Below are 15865 nucleotides of genomic sequence, written 5' to 3'. Positions count from 1 at the left end.
CCGGAATACAAGTTTTCGTGCAGTTCTGAGAGAAAAAGTTTACACCTTTCTCTCGTCTACTCTTCGACGACTTGTAAAATCGATGCTCGTGAATCTTGCTAGTTTCGATCTAAAACGATGTATCCCGTTTTTTTGAGCCGGTATACAAGTTCTCGCGCAGTTCTGAGAAAAAAGTTTACACCTTTCCCTCGTGTACTCATCGACGACTTGTAAAAGCGATGCTTGTGAATCTTGCTAGTTTCGATCTAAAACGATGTATCCCGTTGTTTTGAGCCGGAATACAAGTTTTCGTGCAGTTCTGAGAGAAAAAGTTTACACCTTTCTCTCGTCTACTCTTCGAGGACTTGTAAAATCGATGCTCGTGAATCTTGCTAGTTTCGATCTAAAACGATGAATCCTGTTGTTTTGAGCCGGAATACAAGTTTTCGCGCAGTACTGAGAGAAAAAGTTTACACCTTTCTCTCGTCTACTCTTCGACGACTTGTAAAATCGATGCTCGTGAATCTTGCTAGTTTCGATCTAAAACGATGTATCCCGTTGTTTTGAGCCGGAATACAAGTTTTCGCGCAGTTCTGAGAGAAAGTGTACACCTTTCTCTCGTCTACTCTTCGAAGACTTGTAAAATAGATGCTCGTGAATCTTGCTAGTTTCGATCTAAAACGATGTATCCCGTTTTTTTGAGCCTGAATACAAGTTTTCGCGCAGTTCTAAGAGAAAAAGTTTACACCTTTCTCTCGTCTACTCTTCGACGACTTGTAATATCGATGCTCGTGAATCTTGCTAGTTTCGATCTAAAACGATGTATTCCGTTGTTTTGAGCCGGAATACAAGTTTTCGCGCAGTTCTGAGAGAAAAAGTTTACACCTTTCTCTCGTTTACTCTTCGACGACTTGTAAAATCAATGCTCGTGAATCTTGCTAGTTTCGATCTACAACGATGTATCTCGTTGTTTTGAGCTGGAATAGAAGTTTTCGCGCAGTTCTGAGAGAAAAAGTTTACGCCTTTCTCTCGTCTACTCTTCGAGGACTTGTAAAATCGATGCTCGTGAATCTTGCTAGTTTCGATCTAAAACGATGTAACCCGTTGTTCTGAGCCGGAATACAAGTTCTGACGCAGTTCTGAGAGAAAACGTTTACACCTTTCTCTCGTCTACTCTTCGAGGACTTGTAAAATCGATGCTCGTGAATCTTGCTAGTTTCGATCTAAAACGATGAATCCCGTTGTTTTGAGCCGGAATACAAGTTTTCGCGCAGTTCTGAGAGAAAAAGTTTACACCTTTCTCTCGTGTACTCATCGACGACTTGTAAAAGCGATGCTTGTGAATCCTGCTAGTTTCGATCTAAAACGATGTATCCCGTTGTTTTGAGCCGGAATACAAGTTTTCGTGCAGTTCTGAGAGAAAAAGTTTACACCTTTCTCTCGTCTACTCTTCGAGGACTTGTAAAATAGATGCTCGTGAATCTTGCTAGTTTCGATCTAAAACGATGAATCCTGTTGTTTTGAGCCGGAATACAAGTTTTCGCGCAGTTCTGAGAGAAAAAGCTTACACCTTTCTCTCGTCTACTCTTCGACGACTTGTAAAATCGATGCTCGTGAATCTTGCTCGTTTCGATCTAAAACGATGTATCCCGTTGTTTTGAGCCGGAATACAAGTTATCGCGCAGTTCTGAGAGAAAAAGTTTACGCCTTTCTCTCGTCTACTCTTCGAGGACTTGTAAAATCGATGCTCGTGAATCTTGCTAGTTTCGATCTAAAACGATGTAACCCGTTGTTTTGAGCCGGAATACAAGTTATCGCGCAGTTCTGAGAGAAAAAGTTTACACCTTTCTCTCGTCTACTCTTCGACGACTTGTAAAATCGATGCTCGTGAATCTTGCTAGTTTCAATCTAAAACGATGTATCCTGTTGTTTTGAGCCGGAATACAAGTTTTCGTGCAGTTCTGAGAGAAAAAGTTTACACCTTTCTCTTGTCTACTCTTCGACGAGTTGTAAAATCGATGCTCGTGAATCTTGCTAGTTTCGATCTAAAACGATGTATTTCGTTGTTTTGAGCCGGAATACAAGTTTTCGCGCAGTTCTGAGAAAAAAAGTTTACACCTTTCTCTCGTCTACTCTTCGACGACTTGTAAAATCGATGCTCGTGAATCTTGCTAGTTTCGATCTAAAACGATGTATCCCGTTTTTTTGAGGCGGTATACAAGTTCTCACGCAGTTCTGAGAAAAAAGTTTACACCTTTCCCTCGTGTACTCATCGACGACTTGTAAAAGCGATGCTTGTGAATCTTGCTAGTTTCGATCTAAAACGATGTATCCCGTTGTTTTGAGCCGGAATACAAGTTTTCGTGCAGTTCTGAGAGAAAAGTTTACACCTTTCTCTCGTCTACTCTTCGAGGAATTGTAAAATCGATGCTCGTGAATCTTGCTAGTTTCGATCTAAAACGATGAATCCTGTTGTTTTGAGCCGGAATACAAGTTTTCGCGCAGTTCTGAGAGAAAAAGTTCACACCTTTCTCTCGTCTACTCTTCGACGAGTTGTAAAATCGATGCTCGTGAATCTTGCTAGTTTCGATCTAAAACGATGTATTCCGTTGTTTTGAGCCGGAATACAAGTTTTCGCGCAGTTCTGAGAAAAAAAGTTTACACCTTTCTCTCGTCTACTCTTCGACGACTTGTAAAATCGATGCTCGTGAATCTTGCTAGTTTCGATCTAAAACGATGTATCCCGTTTTTTTGAGCCGGTATACAAGTTCTCGCGCAGTTCTGAGAAAAAAGTTTACACCTTTCCCTCGTGTACTCATCGACGACTTGTAAAAGCGATGCTTGTGAATCTTGCTAGTTTCGATTTAAAACGATGTATCCCGTTGTTTTGAGCCGGAATACAAGTTTTCGTGCAGTTCTGAGAGAAAAAGTTTACACCTTTCTCTCGTCTACTCTTCGAGGACTTGTAAAATCGATGCTCGTGAATCTTGCTAGTTTCGATCTAAAACGATGAATCCTGTTGTTTTGAGCCGGAATACAAGTTTTCGCGCAGTACTGAGAGAAAAAGTTTACACCTTTCTCTCGTCTACTCTTCGACGACTTGTAAAATCGATGCTCGTGAATCTTGCTAGTTTCGATCTAAAACGATGTATCCCGTTGTTTTGAGCCGGAATACAAGTTTTCGCGCAGTTCTGAGAGAAAGTGTACACCTTTCTCTCGTCTACTCTTCGAAGACTTGTAAAATAGATGCTCGTGAATCTTGCTAGTTTCGATCTAAAACGATGTATCCCGTTTTTTTGAGCCGGAATACAAGTTTTCGCGCAGTTCTAAGAGAAAAAGTTTACACCTTTCTCTCGTCTACTCTTCGACGACTTGTAATATCGATGCTCGTGAATCTTGCTAGTTTCGATCTAAAACGATGTATTCCGTTGTTTTGAGCCGGAATACAAGTTTTCGCGCAGTTTTGAGAGAAAAAGTTTACACCTTTCTCTCGTTTACTCTTCGACGACTTGTAAAATCAATGCTCGTGAATCTTGCTAGTTTCGATCTACAACGATGTATCTCGTTGTTTTGAGCTGGAATAGAAGTTTTCGCGCAGTTCTGAGAGAAAAAGTTTACGCCTTTCTCTCGTCTACTCTTCGAGGACTTGTAAAATCGATGCTCGTGAATCTTGCTAGTTTCGATCTAAAACGATGTAACCCGTTGTTCTGAGCCGGAATACAAGTTCTGACGCAGTTCTGAGAGAAAACGTTTACTCCTTTCTCTCGTCTACTCTTCGAGGACTTGTAAAATCGATGCTCGTGAATCTTTCTAGTTTCGATCTAAAACGATGAATCCCGTTGTTTTGAGCCGGAATACAAGTTTTCGCGCAGTTCTGAGAGAAAAAGTTTACACCTTTCTCTCGTGTACTCATCGACGACTTGTAAAAGCGATGCTTGTGAATCCTGCTAGTTTCGATCTAAAACGATGTATCCCGTTGTTTTGAGCCGGAATACAAGTTTTCGTGCAGTTCTGAGAGAAAAAGTTTACACCTTTCTCTCGTCTACTCTTCGAGGACTTGTAAAATAGATGCTCGTGAATCTTGCTAGTTTCGATCTAAAACGATGAATCCTGTTGTTTTGAGCCGGAATACAAGTTTTCGCGCAGTTCTGAGAGAAAAAGCTTACACCTTTCTCTCGTCTACTCTTCGACGACTTGTAAAATCGATGCTCGTGAATCTTGCTCGTTTCGATCTAAAACGATGTATCCCGTTGTTTTGAGCCGGAATACAAGTTATCGCGCAGTTCTGAGAGAAAAAGTTTACGCCTTTCTCTCGTCTACTCTTCGAGGACTTGTAAAATCGATGCTCGTGAATCTTGCTAGTTTCGATCTAAAACGATGTAACCCGTTGTTCTGAGCCGGAATACATGTTCTGACGCAGTTCTGAGAGAAAACGTTTACACCTTTCTCTCGTCTACTCTTCGAGGACTTGTAAAATCGATGCTCGTGAATCTTGCTAGTTTTGATCTAAAACGATGAATCCCGTTGTTTTGAGCCGGAATACAAGTTTTCGCGCAGTTCTGAGAGAAAAAGTTTACACCTTTCTCTCGTCTACTCTTCGACGACTTGTAAAATCGATGCTCGTGAATCTTGCTAGTTTCAATCTAAAACGATGTATCCTGTTGTTTTGAGCCGGAATACAAGTTTTCGTGCAGTTCTGAGAGAAAAAGTTTACACCTTTCTCTTGTCTACTCTTCGACGAGTTGTAAAATCGATACTCGTGAATCTTGCTAGTTTCGATCTAAAACGATGTATTCCGTTGTTTTGAGCCGGAATACAAGTTTTCGCGCAGTTCTGAGAAAAAAAGTTTACACCTTTCTCTCGTCTACTCTTCGACGACTTGTAAAATTGATGCTCGTGAATCTTGCTAGTTTCGATCTAAAACGATGTATCCCGTTTTTTTGAGCCGGTATACAAGTTCTCGCGCAGTTCTGAGAAAAAAGTTTACACCTTTCCCTCGTGTACTCATCGACGACTTGTAAAAGCGATGCTTGTGAATCTTGCTAGTTTCGATCTAAAACGATGTATCCCGTTGTTTTGAGCCGGAATACAAGTTTTCGTGCAGTTCTGAGAGAAAAAGTTTACACCTTTCTCTCGTCTACTCTTCGAGGAATTGTAAAATCGATGCTCGTGAATCTTGCTAGTTTCGATCTAAAACGATGAATCCTGTTGTTTTGAGCCGGAATACAAGTTTTCGCGCAGTTCTGAGAGAAAAAGTTTACACCTTTCTCTCGTCTACTCTTCGACGACTTGTAAAATCGATGCTCGGGAATCTTGCTCGTTTCGATCTAAAACGATGTATCCCGTTGTTTTGAGCCGGAATACAAGTTTTCGTGCAGTTCTGAGAGAAAAAGTTTACACCTTTCTCTCGTCTACTCGTCGACGACTTGTAAAATCGATGCTCGTGAATCTTGCTAGTTTCGATCTAAAACGATGTATCCCGTTGTTTTGAGCCGGAATACAAGTTTTCGCGCAGTTCTGAGGGAAAAAGTTTACATCTTTCTCTCGTCTACTCTTCGACGACTTGTAATATCGATGCTCGTGAATCTTGCTAGTTTCGATCTAAAACGATGTATTCCGTTGTTTTGAGCCGGAATACAAGTTTTCGCGCAGTTCTGAGAGAAAAAGTTTACACCTTTCTCTCGTCTACTCTTCGACGACTTGTAAAATCAATGCTCGTGAATCTTGCTAGTTTCGATCTACAACGATGTATCTCGTTGTTTTGAGCTGGAATACAAGTTTTCGCGCAGTTCTGAGAGAAAAAGTTTACACCTTTCGTCTACTCTTCGACGACTTGTAAAATCGATGCTCGTGAATCTTGCTAGTTTCGATCTAAAACGATGTATCCCGTTGTTTTGAGCCGGAATACAAGTTTTCGTGCAGTTCTGAGAGAAAAAGTTTACACCTTTCTCTCGTCTACTCTTCGACGACTTGTAAAATCGATGCTCGTGAATGTTGCTAGTTTCGATCTAAAACGATGTATTCCGTTGTTTTGAGCCGGAATACAAGTTTTGGCGCAGTTCTGAGAGAAAAAGTTGACGCCTTTCTCTCGTCTACTCTTCGAGGACTTGTAAAATCGATGCTCGTGAATCTTGCTAGTTTCGATCTAAAACGATGTAACCCGTTGTTCTGAGCCGGAATACAAGTTCTGACGCAGTTCTGAGAGAAAACGTTTACACCTTTCTCTCGTCTACTCTTCGAGGACTTGTAAAATCGATGCTCGTGAATCTTGCTAGTTTCGATCTAAAACGATGAATCCCGTTGTTTTGAGCCGGAATACAAGTTTTCGCGCAGTTCTGAGAGAAAAAGTTTACACCTTTCTCTCGTCTTCTCTTCAACGACTTGTAAAATCGATGCTCGTGAATCTTGCTAGTTTCGATCTAAAACGATGTATTCCGTTGTTTTGAGCCGGAATACAAGTTTTCGCGCAGTTCTGAGAAAAAAAGTTTACACCTTTCTCTCGTCTACTCTTCGACGACTTGTAAAATCGATACTCGTGAATCTTGCTAGTTTCGATCTAAAACGATGTATCCCGTTTTTTTGAGCCGGTATACAAGTTCTCGCGCAGTTCTGAGAAAAAAGTTTACACCTTTCCCTCGTGTACTCATCGACGACTTGTAAAAGCGATGCTTGTGAATCTTGCTAGTTTCGATCTAAAACGATGTATCCCGTTGTTTTGAGCCGGAATACAAGTTTTCGTGCAGTTCTGAGAGAAAAAGTTTACACCTTTCTCTCGTCTACTCTTCGAGGACTTGTAAAATCGATGCTCGTGAATCTTGCTAGTTTCGATCTAAAACGATGAATCCTGTTGTTTTGAGCCGGAATACAAGTTTTCGCGCAGTTCTGAGAAAAAAAGTGTACACCTTTCTCTCGTCTACTCTTCGACGACTTGTAAAATCGATGCTCGTGAATCTTGCTAGTTTCGATCTAAAACGATGTATTCCGTTGTTTTGAGCCGGAATACAAGTTTTCGCGCAGTTCTGAGAGAAAAAGTTTACACCTTTCTCTCGTCTACTCTTCGACGACTTGTAAAATCGATGCTCGTGAATCTTGCTAGTTTCGATCTAAAACGATGTATCCCGTTGTTTTGAGCCGGAATACAAGTTTTCGTGCAGTTCTGAGATAAAGTTTACACCTTTCTCTCGTCTACTCTTCGACGACTTGTAAAATCGATGCTCGTGAATCTTGCTAGTTTCGATCTAAAACGATGTAACCCGTTGTTCTGAGCCGGAATACAAGTTCTGACGCAGTTCTGAGAGAAAACGTTTACACCTTTCTCTCGTCTACTCTTCGAGGGCTTGTAAAATCGATGCTCGTGAATCTTGCTAGTTTCGATCTAAAACGATGAATCCCGTTGTTTTGAGCCGGAATACAAGTTTTCGCGCAGTTCTGAGAGAAAAAGTTTACACCTTTCTCTCGTCTACTCTTCGACGACTTGTAAAATCGATGCTCGTGAATCTTGCTAGTTTCGATCTAAAACGATGTATCCTGTTGTTTTGAGCCGGAATACAAGTTTTCGTGCAGTTCTGAGAGAAAACGTTTACACCTTTCTCTTGTCTACTCTTCGACGAGTTGTAAAATCGATGCTCGTGAATCTTGCTAGTTTCGATCTAAAACGATGTATTCCGTTGTTTTGAGCCGGAATACAAGTTTTCGCGCAGTTCTGAGAAAAAAAGTTTACACCTTTCTCTCGTCTACTCTTTGACGACTTGTAAAATCGATGCTCGTGAATCTTGCTAGTTTCGATCTAAAACGATGTATCCCGTTTTTTTGAGCCGGTATACAAGTTCTCGCGCAGTTCTGAGAAAAAAGTTTACACCTTTCCCTCGTGTACTCATCGACGACTTGTAAAAGCGATGCTTGTGAATCTTGCTAGTTTCGATCTAAAACGATGTATCCCGTTGTTTTGAGCCGGAATACAAGTTTTCGTGCAGTTCTGAGAGAAAAAGTTTACACCTTTCTCTCGTCTACTCTTCGGCGACTTGTAAAATCGATGCTCGTGAATCTTGCTAGTTTCGATCTAAAACGATGCATTCCGTTGTTTTGAGCCGGAATACAAGTTTTCGCGCGGTTCTGAGAGAAAAAGTTTACAATTTTCTCTCGTCTACTCGTCGACGACTTGTAAAATCGATGCTCGTGAATCTTGCTAGTTTCGATCTAAAACGATGTATCCCGTTGTTTTGAGCCGGAATACAAGTTTTCGCGCAGTTCTGAGAGAAAAAGTTTACACCTTTCTCTCGTCTACTCTTCGACGACTTGTAATATCGATGCTCGTGAATCTTGCTAGTTTCGATCTACAACGATGTATCTCGTTGTTTTGAGCTGTAATACAAGTTTTCGCGCAGTTCTGAGAGAAAAAGTTTACACCTTTCTCTCGTCTACTCTTCGACGACTTGTAAAATCGATGCTCGTGAATCTTGCTAGTTTCGATCTAAAACGATGTATCCCGTTGTTTTGAGCCGGAATACAAGTTTTCGTGCAGTTCTGAAAGAAAAAGTTTACACCTTTCTCTCGTCTACTCTTCGACGACTTGTAAAATTGATGCTCGTGAATGTTGCTAGTTTCGATCTAAAACGATGTATTCCGTTGTTTTGAGCCGGAATACAAGTTTTCGCGCAGTTCTGAGAGAAAAAGTTGACGCCTTTCTCTCGTCTACTCTTCGAGGACTTGTAAAATCGATGCTCGTGAATCTTGCTAGTTTCGATCTAAAACGATGTAACCCGTTGTTCTGAGCCGGAATACAAGTTCTGACGCAGTTCTGAGAGAAAACGTTTACACCTTTCTCTCGTCTACTCTTCGAGGACTTGTAAAATCGATGCTCGTGAATCTTGCTAGTTTCGATCTAAAACGATGAATCCTGTTGTTTTGAGCCGGAATACAAGTTTTCGCGCAGTTCTGAGAGAAAAAGTGTACACCTTTCTCTCGTCTACTCTTCGACGACTTGTAAAATCGATGCTCGTGAATCTTGCTAGTTTCGATCTAAAACGATGTATTCCGTTGTTTTGAGCCGGAATACAAGTTTTCGCGCAGTTCTGAGAGAAAAAGTTTACACCTTTCTCTCGTCTACTCTTCGACGACTTGTAAAATCAATGCTCGTGAATCTTGCTAGTTTCGATCTACAACGATGTATCTCGTTGTTTTGAGCTGGAATAGAAGTTTTCGCGCAGTTCTGAGAGAAAAAGTTTACGCCTTTCTCTCGTCTACTCTTCGAGGACTTGTAAAATCGATGCTCGTGAATCTTGCTAGTTTCGATCTAAAACGATGTAACCCGTTGTTCTGAGCCGGAATACAAGTTCTGACGCAGTTCTGAGAGAAAACGTTTACACCTTTCTCTCGTCTACTCTTCGAGGACTTGTAAAATCGATGCTCGTGAATCTTGCTAGTTTCAATCTAAAACGATGAATCCTGTTGTTTTGAGCCGGAATACAAGTTTTCGCGCAGTTCTGAGAGAAAAAGCTTACACCTTTCTCTCGTCTACTCTTCGACGACTTGTAAAATCGATGCTCGTGAATCTTGCTCGTTTCGATCTAAAACGATGTATCCCGTTGTTTTGAGCCGGAATACAAGTTATCGCGCAGTTCTGAGAGAAAAAGTTTACACCTTTCTCTCGTTTACTCTTCGACGACTTGTAAAATCAATGCTCGTGAATCTTGCTAGTTTCGATCTACAACGATGTGTCTCGTTGTTTTGAGCTGGAATAGAAGTTTTCGCGCAGTTCTGAGAGAAAAAGTTTACGCCTTTCTCTCGTCTACTCTTCGAGGACTTGTAAAATCGATGCTCGTGAATGTTGCTAGTTTCGATCTAAAACGATGTAACCCGTTGTTCTGAGCCGGAATACAAGTTCTGACGCAGTTCTGAGAGAAAACGTTTACACCTTTCTCTCGTCTACTCTTCGAGGACTTGTAAAATCGATGCTCGTGAATCTTGCTAGTTTCGATCTAAAACGATGAATCCCGTTGTTTTGAGCCGGAATACAAGTTTTCGCGCAGTTCTGAGAGAAAAAGTTTACACCTTTCTCTCGTGTACTCATCGACGACTTGTAAAAGCGATGCTTGTGAATATTGCTAGTTTCGATCTAAAACGATGTATCCCGTTGTTTTGAGCCGGAATACAAGTTTTCGTGCAGTTCTGAGAGAAAAAGTTTACACCTTTCTCTCGTCTACTCTTCGAGGACTTGTAAAATCGATGTTCGTGAATCTTGCTCGTTTCGATCTAAAACGATGTGTCTCGTTGTTTTGAGCTGGAATAGAAGTTTTCGCGCAGTTCTGAGAGAAAAAGTTTACGCCTTTCTCTCGTCTACTCTTCGAGGACTTGTAAAATCGATGCTCGTGAATCTTGCTAGTTTCGATCTAAAACGATGTAACCCGTTGTTCTGAGCCGGAATACAAGTTCTGACGCAGTTCTGAGAGAAAACGTTTACACCTTTCTCTCGTCTACTCTTCGAGGACTTGTAAAATCGATGCTCGTGAATCTTGCTAGTTTCGATCTAAAACGATGAATCCTGTTGTTTTGAGCCGGAATACAAGTTTTCGCGCAGTTCTGAGAGAAAAAGCTTACACCTTTCTCTCGTCTACTCTTCGACGACTTGTAAAATCGATGCTCGTGAATCTTGCTCGTTTCGATCTAAAACGATGTATCCCGTTGTTTTGAGCCGGAATACAAGTTATCGCGCAGTTCTGAGAGAAAAAGTTTACACCTTTCTCTCGTTTACTCTTCGACGACTTGTAAAATCAATGCTCGTGAATCTTGCTAGTTTCGATCTACAACGATGTATCTCGTTGTTTTGAGCTGGAATAGAAGTTTTCGCGCAGTTCTGAGAGAAAAAGTTTACGCCTTTCTCTCGTCTACTCTTCGAGGACTTGTAAAATCGATGCTCGTGAATCTTGCTAGTTTCGATCTAAAACGATGTAACCCGTTGTTCTGAGCCGGAATACAAGTTCTGACGCAGTTCTGAGAGAAAACGTTTACACCTTTCTCTCGTCTACTCTTCGAGGACTTGTAAAATCGATGCTCGTGAATCTTGCTAGTTTCGATCTAAAACGATGAATCCCGTTGTTTTGAGCCGGAATACAAGTTTTCGCGCAGTTCTGAGAGAAAAAGTTTTGCACCTTTCTCTCGTGTACTCATCGACGACTTGTAAAAGCGATGCTTGTGAATCTTGCTAGTTTCGATCTAAAACGATGTATCCCGTTGTTTTGAGCCGGAATACAAGTTTTCGTGCAGTTCTGAGAGAAAAAGTTTACACCTTTCTCTCGTCTACTCTTCGAGGACTTGTAAAATCGATGCTCGTGAATCTTGCTAGTTTCGATCTAAAACGATGAATCCTGTTGTTTTGAGCCGGAATACAAGTTTTCGCACAGTTCTGAGAGAAAAAGCTTACACCTTTCTCTCGTCTACTCTTCGACGACTTGTAAAATCGATGCTCGTGAATCTTGCTCGTTTCGATCTAAAACGATGTATCCCGTTGTTTGGAGCCGGAATACAAGTTATCGCGCAGTTCTGAGAGAAAAAGTTTACGCCTTTCTCTCGTCTACTCTTCGAGGACTTGTAAAATCGACGCTCGTGAATCTTGCTAGTTTCGATCTAAAACGATGTAACCCGTTGTTCTGAGCCGGAATACAAGTTCTGACGCAGTTCTGAGAGAAAACGTTTACACCTTTCTCTCGTCTACTCTTCGAGGACTTGTAAAATCGATGCTCGTGAATCTTGCTAGTTTTGATCTAAAACGATGAATCCCGTTGTTTTGAGCCGGAATACAAGTTTTCGCGCAGTTCTGAGAGAAAAAGTTTACACCTTTCTCTCGTCTACTCTTCGACGACTTGTAAAATCGATGCTCGTGAATCTTGCTAGTTTCAATCTAAAACGATGTATCCTGTTGTTTTGAGCCGGAATACAAGTTTTCGTGCAGTTCTGAGAGAAAAAGTTTACACCTTTCTCTTGTCTACTCTTCGACGAGTTGTAAAATCGATGCTCGTGAATCTTGCTAGTTTCGATCTAAAACGATGTATTCCGTTGTTTTGAGCCGGAATACAAGTTTTCGCGCAGTTCTGAGAAAAAAAGTTTACACCTTTCTCTCGTCTACTCTTCGACGACTTGTAAAATCGATGCTCGTGAATCTTGCTAGTTTCGATCTAAAACGATGTATCCCGTTTTTTTTGAGCCGGTATACAAGTTCTCGCGCAGTTCTGAGAAAAAAGTTTACACCTTTCCCTCGTGTACTCATCGACGACTTGTAAAAGCGATGCTTGTGAATCTTGCTAGTTTCGATCTAAAACGATGTATCCCGTTGTTTTGAGCCCGTATACAAGTTTTCGTGCAGTTCTGAGAGAAAAAGTTTACACCTTTCTCTCGTCTACTCTTCGAGGAATCGTAAAATCGATGCTCGTGAATCTTGCTAGTTTCGATCTAAAACGATGAATCCTGTTGTTTTGAGCCGGAATACAAGTTTTCGCGCAGTTCTGAGAGAAAAAGTTTACACCTTTCTCTCGTCTACTCTTCGACGAGTTGTAAAATCGATGCTCGTGAATCTTGCTAGTTTCGATCTAAAACGATGTATTCCGTTGTTTTGAGCCGGAATACAAGTTTTCGCGCAGTTCTGAGAAAAAAAGTTTACACCTTTCTCTTGTCTACTCTTCGACGACTTGTAAAATCGATGCTCGTGAATCTTGCTAGTTTCCATCTAAAACGATGTATCCCGTTTTTTTGAGCCGGTATACAAGTTCTCGCGCAGTTCTGAGAAAAAGTTTACACCTTTCCCTCGTGTACTCATCGACGACTTGTAAAAGCGATGCTTGTGAATCTTGCTAGTTTCGATCTAAAACGATGTATCCCGTTGTTTTGAGCCGGAATACAAGTTTTCGTGCAGTTCTGAGAGAAAAAGTTTACACCTTTTTCTCGTCTACTCTTCGAGGACTTGTAAAATCGATGCTCGTGAATCTTGCTAGTTTCGATCTAAAACGATGAATCCTGTTGTTTTGAGCCGGAATACAAGTTTTCGCGCAGTACTGAGAGAAAAAGTTTACACCTTTCTCTAGTCTACTCTTCGACGACTTGTAAAATCGATGCTCGTGAATCTTGCTAGTTTCGATCTAAAACGATGTATCCCGTTGTTTTGAGCCGGAATACAAGTTTTCGCGCAGTTCTGAGAGAAAGTGTACACCTTTCTCTCGTCTACTCTTCGAAGACTTGTAAAATAGATGCTCGTGAATCTTGCTAGTTTCGATCTAAAACGATGTATCCCGTTTTTTTGAGCCGGAATACAAGTTTTCGCGCAGTTCTAAGAGAAAAAGTTTACACCTTTCTCTCGTCTACTCTTCGACGACTTGTAATATCGATGCTCGTGAATCTTGCTAGTTTCGATCTAAAACGATGTATTCCGTTGTTTTGAGCCGGAATACAAGTTTTCGCGCAGTTCTGAGAGAAAAAGTTTACACCTTTCTCTCGTTTACTCTTCGACGACTTGTAAAATCAATGCTCGTGAATCTTGCTAGTTTCGATCTACAACGATGTATCTCGTTGTTTTGAGCTGGAATAGAAGTTTTCGCGCAGTTCTGAGAGAAAAAGTTTACGCCTTTCTCTCGTCTACTCTTCGAGGACTTGTAAAATCGATGCTCGTGAATCTTGCTAGTTTCGATCTAAAACGATGTAACCCGTTGTTCTGAGCCGGAATACAAGTTCTGACGCAGTTCTGAGAGAAAACGTTTACACCTTTCTCTCGTCTACTCTTCGAGGACTTGTAAAATCGATGCTCGTGAATCTTGCTCGTTTCGATCTAAAACGATGTATCCCGTTGTTTTGAGCCGGAATACAAGTTATCGCGCAGTTCTGAGAGAAAAAGTTTACGCCTTTCTCTCGTCTACTCTTCGAGGACTTGTAAAATCGATGCTCGTGAATCTTGCAAGTTTCGATCTAAAACGATGTAACCCGTTGTTCTGAGCCGGAATACAAGTTCTGACGCAGTTCTGAGAGAAAACGTTTACACCTTTCTCTCGTCTACTCTTCGAGGACTTGTAAAATCGATGCTCGTGAATCTTGCTAGTTTTGATCTAAAACGATGAATCCCGTTGTTTTGAGCCGGAATACAAGTTTTCGCGCAGTTCTGAGAGAAAAAGTTTACACCTTTCTCTCGTCTACTCTTCGACGACTTGTAAAATCGATGCTCGTGAATCTTGCTAGTTTCAATCTAAAACGATGTATCCTGTTGTTTTGAGCCGGAATACAAGTTTTCGTGCAGTTCTGAGAGAAAAAGTTTACACCTTTCTCTTGTCTACTCTTCGACGAGTTGTAAAATCGATGCTCGTGAATCTTGCTAGTTTCGATCTAAAACGATGTATCCCGTTTTTTTGAGCCGGTATACAAGTTCTCGCGCAGTTCTGAGAAAAAAGTTTACACCTTTCCCTCGTGTACTCATCGACGACTTGTAAAAGCGATGCTTGTGAATCTTGCTAGTTTCGATCTAAAACGATGAATCCTGTTGTTTTGAGCCGGAATACAAGTTTTCGCGCAGTTCTGAGAGAAAAAGTTTACACCTTTCTCTCGTCTACTCTTCGAGGAATTGTAAAATCGATGCTCGTGAATCTTGCTAGTTTCGATCTAAAACGATGAATCCTGTTGTTTTGAGCCGGAATACAAGTTTTCGCGCAGTTCTGAGAGAAAAAGTTTACACCTTTCTCTCGTCTACTCTTCGACGACTTGTAAAATCGATGCTCGTGAATCTTGCTCGTTTCGATCTAAAACGATGTATCCCGTTGTTTTGAGCCGGAATACAAGTTTTCGTGCAGTTCTGAGAGAAAAAGTTTACACCTTTCTCTCGTCTACTCTTCGGCGACTTGTAAAATCGATGCTCGTGAATCTTGCTAGTTTCGATCTAAAACGATGCATTCCGTTGTTTTGAGCCGGAATACAAGTTTTCGCGCGGTTCTGAGAGAAAAAGTTTACAATTTTCTCTCGTCTACTCGTCGACGACTTGTAAAATCGATGCTCGTGAATCTTGCTAGTTTCGATCTAAAACGATGTATCCCGTTGTTTTGAGCCGGAATACAAGTTTTCGCGCAGTTCTGAGAGAAAAAGTTTACATCTTTCTCTCGTCTACTCTTCGACGACTTGTAATATCGATGCTCGTGAATCTTGCTAGTTTCGATCTAAAACGATGTATTCCGTTGTTTTGAGCCGGAATACAAGTTTTCGCGCAGTTCTGAGAGAAAAAGTTTACACCTTTCTCTCGTCTACTCTTCGACGACTTGTAAAATCAATGCTCGTGAATCTTGCTAGTTTCAATCTAAAACGATGAATCCCGTTGTTTTGAGCCGGAATACAAGTTTTCGCGCAGTTCTGAGAGAAAAAGTTTACACCTTTCGTCTACTCTTCGACGACTTGTAAAATCGATGCTCGTGAATCTTGCTAGTTTCGATCTAAAACGATGTATCCCGTTGTTTTGAGCCGGAATACAAGTTTTCGTGCAGTTCTGAGAGAAAAAGTTTACACCTTTCTCTCGTCTACTCTTCGACGACTTGTAAAATCGATGCTCGTGAATGTTGCTAGTTTCGATCTAAAACGATGTATTCCGTTGTTTTGAGCCGGAATACAAGTTTTGGCGCAGTTCTGAGAGAAAAAGTTGACGCCTTTCTCTCGCCTACTCTTCGAGGACTTGTAAAATCGATGCTCGTGAATCTTGCTAGTTTCGATCTAAAACGATGTAACCCGTTGTTCTGAGCCGGAATACAAGTTCTGACGCAGTTCTGAGAGAAAACGTTTACACCTTTCTCTCGTCTACTCTTCGAGGACTTGTAAAATCGATGCTCGTGAATCTTGCTAGTTTTGATCTAAAACGATGAATCCCGTTGTTTTG

Source organism: Amblyomma americanum, chromosome 8 (genome assembly GCF_052857255.1).
Source record: "Amblyomma americanum isolate KBUSLIRL-KWMA chromosome 8, ASM5285725v1, whole genome shotgun sequence".
Taxonomy (NCBI): Eukaryota; Metazoa; Arthropoda; class Arachnida; order Ixodida; family Ixodidae; genus Amblyomma; species Amblyomma americanum.
Note: the sequence above shows the minus strand (reverse complement) of the source record.